Source organism: Excalfactoria chinensis, chromosome 21, assembly GCF_039878825.1.
Source record: "Excalfactoria chinensis isolate bCotChi1 chromosome 21, bCotChi1.hap2, whole genome shotgun sequence".
In the NCBI taxonomy this organism is placed as follows: Eukaryota; Metazoa; Chordata; class Aves; order Galliformes; family Phasianidae; genus Excalfactoria; species Excalfactoria chinensis.
In genome coordinates, this window is record NC_092845.1 from 3038222 (window position 1) to 3049382 (window position 11161).

Below are 11161 nucleotides of genomic sequence, written 5' to 3' on the forward strand. Positions count from 1 at the left end.
ATGCCAGGCGAGCTGTTTGTAACTCTGGAGGAGATGCTCCAGGCTTACCCCAGTGTCACAGAGATTAGCCCTGGCTCGCGGCCTTTGAGGACAGCTCCATCCCGGCAGGCAGATGGCTCGCCTTCTCATTTGGAGGGGCTGAATGACTTTCCAAAACCTTTGATTCCTGACTGATGTATTCACTTCAGGAGACACAAAAGTACAAAATCTCAGCATGGAGTGACTCCCGTGCTTTCTTTTTTCCTTCCTTCCCACCTCCCCCCCCCCTCTGCTCCTTGTCTTTTCTTTTCTTCTCTCCCTGGACAGTTTTTATAATATTTGGCATGCAGCCAGAATGTCTGTCCTTATTAACTTGGGCCGGCTGTGAAACACCTGCAGCCCATTATAACGGGAGGATGAAACAAAGTCAACTGTCATAGGTAAAAGTAATGACCGCTTTTCTTTTCTCTTTGTTTTAACATACTTAAAGGGACATTCGAGAAGGGAAGGCAAAAATGACACAGCTTCCCCATCGTGCCTGCCACTGACTGGGCTCAATGGAAGACACTGGGTCATATTTTTATCTGATAAGTGACTGCAATAAACAGTTATACCCTCACACCACTAAAGATCCCAGTTTATTCAATGTGACAAGAGCTTGCTGCATTTGAATAGTGTCTCGAGCACCTTTTCTTAATTTATGTCTTTATTATGACCTGAATAGGCGTTAGGAAGAAACTTCCCTCTGGGCAGGTTATAACTAGACTGCCTACTGCCATTTCCCTCTGATATCCCAGCTGCAAACACTGCCAGCTCTGGCCGAGCCTCCTTAATGGCAGCACAAAACGGGCTGTGTGGGAAGGGATAGATGCATCCAAATCCCATTGGCCACTTCTTCTACCAGAAGGGCTGCACATCTGGAAGAGAGACCAGGGTACAGACAGGGACATTACTCAGTGTATCACTACAGGCTTTGGAGTTAAACCTTTTACAGCAAACACAGAAATTGCTTTCACAACCCAGGCACAGGGCAGCACTGAGGAGTCAGTCCCAGGCAGCATTCATTCACCCATCTCCCAGAGCTCTACCTTACCCCGAAGACCTGCTAAATGATCCCAAAGACCCACCAGTTGTGGGTCAGCACTATCTGGAGAAGAAACGAGCCCTCCTCACAATTACAAAGACATGTTGGTGCACAGGGACGGCTGTTACTCTGTTCCTGGTTCCTGATGAAATGCAGACAGCAAGGAGATCAAAACATCCCCATTGTTCAGCAGTGCCACAATATATATCTATATCTGTATTGAAGGAAAGGGCACAACCAGACTTGCTATAGATGCCTAACTAAAGGTGCATGCATCTCAACAGGGATGCCAGAGAGATAGAGGCTGGCGGGACAGCTAGAGGTCTAAATAATTTATAATGCTCCTGAACTTTGACAACAAAGTACGCCGTCTAAATGCAGCTCCAAGAGTTTTGCTGCTGGCAGCAGACTCACTCTCAAAGGACCAAATGGTATTTCAATCCCAGCTGCCCATTCAGTGAAAATGCCACAGTCATGATGTTAAGAGACCCAAGGTTCCTTCCAAAACTTTGCTGTATTTTAATCAAACTTACTTGCCTTGCTGCAAGGCAGCTGAGACATTTACCCCAGCAGCTCATGCTTTCAGTTCTGCATCCAGTGGAGTGCAGCCGTACGGAAAAGAAAGAAACGGAGATGAAATCTTTGTTACCACAAGGGATTCTGCCAAATACACCCAACTGCTGTCCTGGAGCATGGAAACACAATTCTGCCGTTGCACACAGGTCTGACTATTTGCATTTTTAATAATTCAAGAGTTTAATTAGTATCATGGCCTTAATCAGAGGCTGAAAATACAGCTGAAGTCATCAGAGCTTAATTAGCTCTTTAAAAAAACACTGCACTCTGAAAACATCTTTAAGACGAAGGTCTGTCCTTAGCTCAGTGACTCAGAGTGCAGATGAATGGAACTTGTTGCTTCTGGTCCCCTGGATCAGAGAATAACTCAAAATCCCTCAACAGTGCAATAAGAAATCAGGTGTCTTCCCCTTGTTCTTCACACAAATTGCCCTATGGAGTCAGGAAACACTTATCAGATTGAAGAGAACCTCTGGGTCCATCCCTCAAACTGCATGTGAATTTCCCCCTGAACACAAAATGCTCTTAGCAGAAGTACCAACAAGTATCACTGGATCTTCACTCATGTGGGCAGGAACACTGTCCTGAGAGCAATAAATCTCTATGGCCAGAAAATCACTGCTCAGCAGTGAGAAGCTACCCTGTGCAGGAGCTCACAGGGCTCCCTTGCAGCTCCAGGTACGGGCTGAAGCACAGCAGGTCTGGTCGAAGGGATGGAAGTGGTCCGCTGGGGAATGACCACCAATATGGGGCTAAGGGGACCTGAAGCCTTGGCAACAGCCATCCTTTTACTCACCAGAAAGACCGATAGCATTGTACAGGACATCCTGGATGAACTTTTTCAAACAATATGTGATTTAATGGTGGGATTCATCACCACCCAACGCTGCGGAGGCCAAACATATAAACAAGTTCAAAAATGGATTAGCAAAACTCATGGAAGATAGGTCAATCATAGACAATTAAATATGGTAGTCCGGATGCAACTTCCAGTTCAGGAAGTTAGTCAGCCTAGTGCCTTTCCACCTCTGATTTACTTGTAAAAAGGAAGCCTGAAAAATTCTCCTGATGCCAAAACCGTCCCTCGGCTCCAAGCATTAACTACAATCACTATATAGTCTCTTATTTGGCAGGGGGAGGGGATTACATTTTCATTCAGTAATGATATTCCAACATGCTATTCATCTCCCTCTGCACCTCCTGTAACCTCCCATCTCCCCATACCCCTAGGAATATCACAAATGAATTAGTGAAATCTACTGGAAGGTGATAGCAATCACAGATACTGCTAAATTCCATTGAGCAAGGAAGAAGGAATCCAGTCACTTATGTACATAGGAAAGGTCCGAGTGGATCGCACTGTTAAAACATTCTGTCCTGGACCAGAGGAAGGTGCTGGAAAGCCAGGATGGAAAAAATATGAGCTGGTTTGTCCCCAGGGAATGTTCTTTGTAACCTCCGTATAGTTAGTGCTTGATTTTATTCCCTGACACATGCGTGCACAGAGCCTAATTTTATACATATACACAAAATACGCACAGAGTACATCGCACACTGTGCTGTTGTGTTTCCCCATCCCCTTCGGATCCCATTAAACACCCATAGGACCCAAAGAGCAGCTCACAGCACAGGTTATCTGCTCTCTGTCCAGCTGCCCTCCTACCTGCTGCTCTTCTACCCCCTGTCTCATTTTGAGGGTGTTTTGGGGTGTTGCTGGAGAGCAAAGGACAAGATGACAAATGAGCTAACACACAGCAACGGAATGTAAGTGAGACTCAGCTATTTTTAATTAAGAAGCGATGACAGCTGACTAAATTCCCTGACGCTGCAGTTAAAGGCTCCCTGACCCAGACATCATTGGACACTCTCCTATGACCGATATATATTGGTCCCGACGGTGCTTCTATTATTGTCCCCGCCGTCTCGACAGATGCAGGACTAACAAAATCTATGTCTATGATCAGCATGCAAATAGAGAGATAAAAGTGTGAATGCTTATGAGCCAGAGGAGGCAGCAGGTGAGAGGAGGACAACGAAGGTCATTTTCAAGGGAGTGCTGAAAGTGCCAATGTTTGGCTTTCAATAAATGTTCAAAAGGTTTAGACAAATCTAACTGCCATTTTCATTTTCGCTTGGTTAAACCAATGACGGATTGACCATGAGAGAGGCAGAGAGACAGAAAGAACAGTTCCTGCTGTAAGGCAGATAAAAGATAAGAGGTAAGGCAGTGTGATCTGTGGACTGACTTCTCTCAGCCCACAGATCACAGGGAGGGCCCCACAGAGAAAGCTTATCTTCTCATTCCCAGACCAAAGAACCCAGCAGCCTGGTAAGAGAATCTGGATTTGAAGGCTAGGGATACACCTGACTTCACACAAGGATTCCTTAACAGAGCTGAGAATACAGCAAGGTGTCCTGCTCCCACTACTACAACAGGCTGCCTATCCTGCAGTGCAACACTACACCGTGAAGCTGATGCTAGGCAAGGTGTCAGCTCTGCATTGCTTTAGCTGTCTTGGAAAGATGTCAAGAGGAAGATACCAACCACAAAAAGACAATACAGAACTCACTCACTTACTCAGGGCTTGCACAGGCAATGAATACAGCATGATATCACTTTACCTCGAGCTCATTAGTTGGTTTCAATAGGACAGACAAAGAAAAGATGCCCTTCTATCCTCTCCTAAGGATCATGGAGAGAAGGGGTAAACTGGCAGACATGTCAAAGTCAAACAAATCACGTACAAACTTGGCATGAGCAAGACAAATACATTAAGGAACATCATCAGGAACTTTCCAGTACGGTTGCACGGTGGGAGGGGGAAAGAGATGCTTTCTGCTGTTGCTAAGACAGTTCCCCCAGCCTTACTCTCTCCCAACCCAATCGACGGGTGTTCTCCTCCCATTGGCTCACCAGCTGCATCGAATGATCATGACAGGTTTTCGTCCTCCTCGCCCTATTGGCTTCTGCCTATGGCCTATTATCAGGGGAGAGCAAATCAGACACGTAATCAATAGTTTGCGAGAAGGAACAGGGCTGCACGATGCTACATTTGCATGAAATCTCTTGCTGCTATATGCCTCTGCATTCAGATAAGCACAGATTAGCTGCATCAGCCACGCTCGCAAAGGTGAGCGTAGATGGCAGATGGATTGCAAAGCACTGCAGTGAGCTGCCAAGGAAAGGCAGCGCCAAACAGCCCAGTCCTGCCCTACAGAAAGTAAGCCAGAGTGAATCAAAGACCACAAGCATCCTGCCCTAGCACCAATCCACATGTATGCAGAAAACCTTTTCTGGTAGCCCACCTGCACTAGTATTCCCAGCTTGGGTGCTGATCAGGGCAATGAGCTACGAGAATAATGAAAAGATGCATAGCAGGGGAGAGATCTTCCCTGTAGTGCCCCCTCCTGCAGAGATGTATGAAGATGCTTTGTTTGAAGGCCTCCAGAAGTGTGGAACGAGAAGTGGCAGATGAGTTGCAGTTGGTTTCCAGCTATAAGTAACGCTGCCTTGACCCAGCAGCGCGTATATGAAACACCCATGTAAAACAACCCGATGTTGCCAATGGCTTTAAAACCAACCACAAAATAGAACAACTTAAGGATGGGAACCTCAGAGACCAGGAGACCACCAAGTTAAGTGCAGTTAACTAGTGAACCAGCCCCAGCTTTAAAGCTTTCAATCCCCTGACGAAATATCCCCAGGCATGTTGGGACACCAGGGAACAGCAACCCTTTGGCTATTTTCTTTTGCCACACAGGTGACTCAATATCCGGACTACAGAAGGAAAACTGGTGTTTCCTTTTCTGTCCAGGACCACAAGTGACTGGAAGCAGCTTCCAGCCTGCTCCTAATGGAGGAGCACACAACTAAAAGAGGCCGGGAAACCCAGCAAACTCATCCACTGTAGTTGGACATACGCACATTCAATGTACATACACAGTCCATGTGCTTTTAGTCCTTTACAATAAGCACGTTCATTTAGGAAGGGTTATAACTTAGACTGTTATAATATAATACAACTATGAGGCAAGACAGGAAAATACTCTCTAAAAATTTCCACTGCCAACCTATTACTTTCTTTTACTGGAGGAGCAGTTGGACAAAATACATTGGAGCAGTTAAAAAAAAATCTAAGTTTTTGACCTGAATTCATTCATATTTCTGACATTCACGGGGACAGTTTCTTCATCATAAAGTGGACCTTGAAGTTAGAAGGAAGAAAGAGAAAAGAGCCTGTCTAATAACCGGGTTCAAATCCCTACTTGATCTCACTCCGTTAGGACCTTGAATTAGGTCTCCAAGTTACCTACTTGACTTCAAGTATTTTGGGATCTCTCTCCAGCTGATGTGGTCTAAGTTTCATCCTAAGGCAAAACAGGAAGAATGTTCTGAGTTCTCAAAAGCATCCATGACTTTGGACAAATACATTTTATTCATCTTCAAAACAACTCCGTTCTCTTTTTGATCTTATGTAATAGTCTAGATGCCTGCGTTTTGATTCCTCCCAATTGTGCGCTCAAACTGGTACAGAGCTCCATGAAAGAAAATTAATGGACTGGAAGGACAGATACACTTTTTTTCCTCTCTCTAAACCATGTGCCTCTTTCCAGAGGCATGAAATAAAGCAACAACTGAGCTGATAAAACAAACTCAAATAAGAATTCCTATCGTAAGCTAAGTCTGCTTCAGCCACTCAGGAAGATAGAACCAATGAACGAAGCCTTGTAGATCAATAAAAACCTCTTAAATAAAATGAGAGCTCTTTCAGACTAATTCAAGAAGCATCCTACAATGAAAAAACATTCTGTCCCTGACGGCTTGGGATCAGACTTCTTTTCTGCTTACTGTTAGTGTCTACACAACAGCCTTCATCTGGACCAATTGGATTCTTAATGTGCAGGAAATACTCTACACAAAGGTGAAGCTGGTATGTCACAACCTATCCTGCTTTGACTATTAAGGTGATCAGTTCGGTTTTGATTAAGCACTTCGCCACCTAAGTAGGAAGGGGTTCTTCCTTACCTGGAAATGAATTCAGTCCTGAACAGCCTTGTTGGAGAGTCTGCAGCAAAAAGGATGGATGTGCACTTCTTCACCTCCACCTCACAGCAGACACAACCTAGGGTAACAACAATAAGAAACATGGATATAAGCCCAATGGAAGATCAGGCAGCAAACATAGGGAAGGGAAGGAAATAAAACCTCTGTTACTTTCCCAGGGTGCTCAGACCCCTTCTGCTATCCGCTCATCCCACAGCAATACTGAGCCATTCCATACAGCCCCAATGGCCATACGCAGCAGTGCAGCCAAAGGAAACAAAGCTGGAGCTCAAGCAGGGTAATGCTGGTTCACAGGTCTCCTTCCACACCCCAATCCTGCTCATGGTAAATCTGTTCCTGGCTCACAGCTTGCACTGCAGGGCTTTCAGGCTGCCATTTACCAGCAGCCTGGCACAGCTGGCATACTTTCTTAGTACATTGTATAACTGCTCATGAAGGGTTTCAGCTTCTGTCTTTATCTGCTTCTGGTTTCTTTCCCAGCTTCATTTCATTAGTACAATATCCGAAGGAGTTCATATAATTAATAAAGCCAAACCACAGGAATATATCTCGTAACTGCTCTATTTCTCTGATGCCAAAGGCTAGTAAAAGGTCTCCAAACTTCGATTTCATCTTTTAATAGTTCCATGCAAGGTAACTCAATGTTACTAGTCCCATTTTGCTATTAAACAGAGGCACAGAAGAGTGATAAGAACAGTCCCAGGCCATAAAATAAGTAGAAAAAGACAACCAAACCCTGAGTCCTGATCCACAGCCTCCTGCTCCGTCCCAGCGGACAACATTCTTTCCTATGACTACTAAAAATATTGGGGTCTTCTGTGAAACAGACTGCAATGCTAATTATTGAGGTGAAACGAGCTACCCAGCATGGGAAACCACGGAGGAGAATAAAAAACTCTCAACTTCCTGAACTATTGTACAATAAACAGCCTCAGAACTGGTTTCCCACAGAGACACCTGTATTTTAGGGACAGATAAGAAATGACACGTGCACATGCATAGTCACATTTTCTCTTTTCCTTCTAGCTGCATACACACACATAGCCAATGTGCACAAAACCAGAATACATGTGTGTGTATTAAACACACATACATCCGCATCAAAGTTACTACAGTCCAAAGGAACTTTGAAGTTTGACTCAGCACGGTCTGAAAGAATGCACAGAAGCACAAGAGCCAGCAAACCCTGAGCTCAATCCCAAGATATGACTCACCGGGTCGTCAAGAGCAACTCAATACTTTCACTGCCTTGGTTTCCCCAGCTGTAAAACGGAGCTAATTACACCACAGTGCAGCTGTGGGAATGAGCTGCCTGCTCTGTGCTCAGTGCTTCAGGCACAGAAAATGCAAAGACCTGCTTGAATGAGAGCACGGAGCCAAGGCACTTCCTTCAAGATGCCTTTCCCTGGCAGTTGCATGTTGCACCTGCCCATGAAACGCCTGAGCTTCCCACGTGTCCATTGGTCACAACTTTCCTCCCTTCCCTCAACGTGTGCCACCCCACAGCCATTTCTCAATGGCAACACAACACCTTTCTACCTCTCCGTTATATATCTATAACTGCATTGCTACATAAGCCAGGAGTGCCTTTGGTACCAGTGGCTCTCATGAACGCCGACTCTTAAAACAGAGAGAATAAGTAAACTAACAAGTTTCCAGGCTCATTTGTTTAGAAAGACAGATTGACAAACATGGTCTCTTTTCACTTTTTTTCTCTTTTACAAACAGCTTTTTATATCTCATACCCCAAAATAAGCCCTGACCCAGCTGCACTGCCATGTTAAACAGTAATTACTCTATATAAGGCTGACCGAATGGGAATATTTGTGGGACAGTGGAATGGAATTATTTTAGGACTTACACAGACTCTCTCTGGGAGTGGTGAGGCTGGTTGTGGGTAACGTGGCGTACCTAAGAAACAAGTGGACACAGGAAGGTTTTTTCTTCTTCTTCCAGGCCTCCATTAAAACACACTTGCTGACATTAAACCACCTTCCCCAATTTTTACTCAGGTAAAAAGATAAAACTAAAGAAAACTAATTAAAACTGCACATTAATCCTGGCTATATTAAGGATGCACTCATCACCATTTGGGCCCACTGAATCATTGTTGCTCATAGAAGAGCCCATTAATACAGCAACCCTTTCCCCTCACAAATACTCCGAGCATCATTTCCAAGGACCTAATTTGAAGCAGGTAAGAGCTTGCAAACAGAACTGCTCTCACCTGGGGCAAGGCCTGCCTTGTAGCAGGGTGGGGATCTCTATGGGGAATCCTAGAGAGGAGGCTGATAAAGCTTACAGAGTGGGCAATGCTCAGTTCCAAAAAGCTGCAGAAATTAGTGGCATGCCATTCTGGTGCAAGTGGCTGTTTTCCAGTTTCCAAAATATCCCTCCTTATGTCACGGTAAAAAAGTGTAAAAACAGAAAGTGGTTTAGCAAGTAGGAACATTGCAATTCAAAATAGAATCAGAGAGGATTAGAGCAAATACCCAGACTGTTCTAACTTGTGTTTACGGCCCAAATACTGTAGCAGTTCCTGTTATTTTCAGGCCTTTCATCCTGTGTTGTAACGTTCTCTCTGGGATTAAACTTGGCCCATACAACGTGTGACTCATCCGACTGCAAGTCCTTGGGCATGTGCTGCAGGTTTGGTTGCTGCTCATCACTGACAACCCATCCTACAACCTCAGAGCCCAGTGCAACACATTACACTGGGGCTTCTGCTGAAGGGGCAGGAAGAAAATGACAGCATCCGCCTAACGCTACATTTTCGTGCTTAATTAAGGACATCAAAAATAAGTCAATTTTCTGAGCAGGGTGGTGGGTGAAAAATGAAAGCAAGTGAGTGTTCAATGATTTCAGAGGAACACGAGCCCATTTTGTAGTCAGTGTGCACCCTTGCAGCCAGGAATTTCAGGTTAAAACTTTGTTGCTATGGAACTCGTGTTATCTGCAGCATGGAGCGCTGCTGCTGGCCAAGCTAATCCCAGGAGGCACTCCTCTGCCTTCACTGATGGAAAACAGATTCACTGCTTTCAGGTTTGCCTTTCATTCTACCTGACTTTCTGCGTTCCAGAAGATAACTCCTTTTTCTGTTCCTGTCTCTGATTAGTTTTTCGTGTTACCTCTACACGACGCGATCATTCAATACTGAACCCAACCTGCTGGCCTTCGTTCTCCTTCTGCAACCTGCACCAGCACCCCACCAAAACTCCCTTCTGATACACTATTGTCTTCAGAGTTAGTGTGAAATTCACCATGAGCTCAATTTTAGCTGTAACGAGGCACAAGATGTAGCAGAAGCTCATCGAAAGAATGAGAATTCAAAGAACAGAAAGAGGGGAAAAATCAACTATGCAGAAGTAATGGATCTGTGAGCCTAGCAACAGGCTATGAGGTTTTCTAGCTCTTAATTATCACTTCAAATCACAATTAGTAAAGGTCTTACAGTAGAAAAAGATGTATATATATATACATATATATGTATAAAATCACTTCCATTGACTGAATGCTGAATATCTCACCTGAAAGCAGATCCCTCCAAGGTTGTTTGCCAGTTGGAAGGAACAACCATGAACTGGGAAAGCAGCTTCTGTTATCTGGTTCAGAGAAAGGACTTCACCAGTATTGGCAGATCCTGAAAGAGAAGGAAAATCTCCTTCAGTGGTGGAATTAGATGTGATGGGAGGCCATGTTGGGAGGAAGTTCTGCACACCAAGCTGGGAGGAAGCATTGGACACCATGTTGGGAAGAAGCATTGACATGCCTGGGGGATGGAAGGTCTGTTGTGGGGATGCAGACAGGCTGCATGATTGGGCTGAGGCCAACTGTAGGAGGTTCAACAAGACCAAGTGCCAACTTTCAGATTCACTCGCCTACTGCTGAGGGTGCTGACTCAGCACAACTCCATGCTCACACTTCGACTTTCACTGTTTGTGATCAGACTCATGTGCGCATCACTCCCAGTCTCTTATATTTTGAAGCTGTGACTCCAAATCCCTCCTTTAAAAACAATCCCATGGTCACGATGTAGGAAATAAATACTCTTAACCAGAATTATGGAAATTAAACATTCATACCTTCTGTGCTGCTGTAAGACACTGGCTTATTCCTTCTCTCTCAGCCAACATTCACCTGCATGGGACAAAAAGAATTTAAACTCCAATGTTACATCTAGTGGCTTACCAACACTTCCTAAACAGAGCTGAATCTCTTAAATAGATACTCTGTGCCATAACACTGAACTACGGGGTTGGCAGAGCTGGTCTGTATTCTGAATTGAAACGTAAGAAATAAGTAAAAAAAGCTGCAACAGCAGAAGTTTGAGTTCTGCCAAAGTTGATTAACTCCCAGATCCCACCTATGAGGGATGCAGCTCCTGCAGGGCCAGCAGTGCAGCACTGTTGTACAAACATGATCCAGAACACTGTGCAAATCTTCATCACTTGATTTCC

General features: G+C 44.7%; 1 long non-coding RNA gene across 4 annotated transcripts in view; it reads right to left on the reverse strand.

Annotated features, from left to right (window-relative positions):
- Positions 1 to 10346, reverse strand: part of LOC140261442 (uncharacterized) — a 66997-nt gene extending 56651 nt beyond the window's left edge. For all 4 annotated transcript variants that reach the window (XR_011905707.1, XR_011905710.1, XR_011905711.1 and 1 more), the window contains exons 1-2: positions 10232 to 10346; positions 6666 to 6762 (exon numbers count right to left, since the gene is read on the reverse strand). This is a non-coding gene — a long non-coding RNA (uncharacterized lncRNA). The remainder of the gene's footprint in view (positions 1 to 6665; positions 6763 to 10231) is intronic.
- Between the last annotated feature and the right edge of the window lie 815 nt (positions 10347 to 11161).